Genomic DNA, 2,145 nt, shown 5'->3' on the forward strand with positions numbered 1-2,145 from the left:
CTATTGGGTTCTTCCTCATTTTTCTTTTGTCTTCCAAGGCTGGACTCTAGAGTGATGGATTCAGAATTTGCTTTCAGGTATTTTGATAGGTGTTGGAGTGGCTAGAATCAGTGTCAGTTCCCTCTCAAAGTCTTCTAGACAGGGGGAGAAAACAAATTTATCCATCATTTTAGAACAATAGCTGGTTGTCTCCCTTAGTTACAGGTGGGCACTACAGTATTGGAGACTGAGATTTGAAGTCTTACATCTGAGCAGGACTTTCTGGTTAGGAACAAAATCACCAATGAGAGATAATTGTCTAAAAAGCTTTTTATATAGACTTAAGCCTAATGTGTGGGAAGTGTAATCCCTTGAACTCTTAAAGAAGTATACTGATGATTTTACTCTTTGGTTATACTTTCCTTTTGGGTGTTTAAGACCATAGAGTTGGCCCAAATAAATCAATTTATTTTTACACTTAAGGTCATTTGAGAATCTGTTCCCCAGGGGTCACATGGGCTTGGGAGGAAGGAGCTCCTGGCTCCTTTCTTTTACCAGTTTTATCTATGTGAAGATAAGTCAAAGGTGCTGCTTGACCATGTCTGGCTTCACTTGGAGGCATGAATGAGATGTTTCCTCTGAGTTGACCCTCCTTTTTGTAGATTGGACACTGGTTCAAGTTCATCTCATGGGGTCTCCATGTCCTTCCTGAACAAGAGGACAGGTGACTCACCACATTTACAGGACATTTTCAGAGATATTCCATAGTCCCCTGGAACTTGGTCGACCTTGGAGGGCAAGGGGCAAAAACTGTCCTTTAAGTCCCTCTGACCACACGAGTATAGGCCTTAAAGTATGGCTGTTAAACATCCAATAAGGTTAGTTCCACTAGTCTGATACTTTTAATTATCATGTCCTATGTAGATAAGGCTTAGGTAAAGAACAAAATATTCTCAGATAAACATTGACTAGATTTACATTTTGTTCCTTAAACTAGTTGACTAAACTATGACCATAGAAAATTTAAGATTATGTGTATATTATTTTTGTCTCATCCTTTATATATAAAAAAACAAAACAGACCTTCATCACTTGCTTAGGCTTTCTCATTTTTTCTGTCCATTTTGGAAAATATCTCCATTCCAATATCCTTTTAACATCTTTTACTTTCTCATTTTGTTTCTTTTTTTTTTTTTTAAAAATTATGAGACATAATAGCATTAACAAATAAATTTTCCATCAGTTGTGAAACTTCTTTTCCTGGGGATGCTAAGCAATACTTTTTCCCTTTTAAGGTTCTAGTGTCAAGCCAATGTTTCATTAAAGTTGTACTGGGAAACCAATGAATTTATTGAGCTTACTTACTGAGATAACACTTGTTGTGTTTTTAAATAGCAAATAGTTGAGAGTTCATAATCTGTTGGGAGGCCAATCTGTTATTTTTCTATTTGTTTCATGAATTCACTTAGAATATAGATTTAAATTAGTAGAATTTAGAAGTATATGGCAAATTATAGACTTAGAATTATAAAAATGTATGATAAAAAGCTCATAGTTTGGCTTTGGGGGCTTTCATTTACTAGTAGCATGTTTATGGGCTAGCAAGATGGCTCAGTGGGTTAAGGCACCTGCCACCAAGTCTAATGACCTGAGTTCGATCCCTGGAATACATGTGGTGAAAATAAAGAACTGACTCCCACAAGTTGTCGTCTGACCTCCACCATACTCTTGCTGTGACACATGTACACACACACGCGCATACACACACACACGAATAAATAAACGTAATTAGAGAAAACAAAGATAAAATATATTTTAAAAACAGCAGCATGTTTGCCAAAATATCTAAGGGTTCATAAATATAGATGAATGCATAGCTCACCCACCTATCCCACCAGTAATAAGCAATGAAGGTTGATGGATGGAAGCAGGTAAGATGAAAAAGCTCTGCATGCTGTTATACTCTGGGGTGACTAGAGATAACAATTGTGTACTGTCCAGGTCAAAAAGCTGGAAGAAGAGATGTAAAAAGTTTTTGACATGAAGAAATGCTAATTGAAGAGATAAACATATTTAAATCAACTTAAACATAACACAGTGTATGAATAACCAAAATATCACAAAACTCCATTAGTAAGTATAATTTTTGTTTTGATGTATCAGTAG

This window comes from Nannospalax galili, unplaced genomic scaffold (assembly GCF_000622305.1).
Source record: "Nannospalax galili isolate Female #2095 unplaced genomic scaffold, S.galili_v1.0 scaffold567, whole genome shotgun sequence".
In the NCBI taxonomy this organism is placed as follows: Eukaryota; Metazoa; Chordata; class Mammalia; order Rodentia; family Spalacidae; genus Nannospalax; species Nannospalax galili.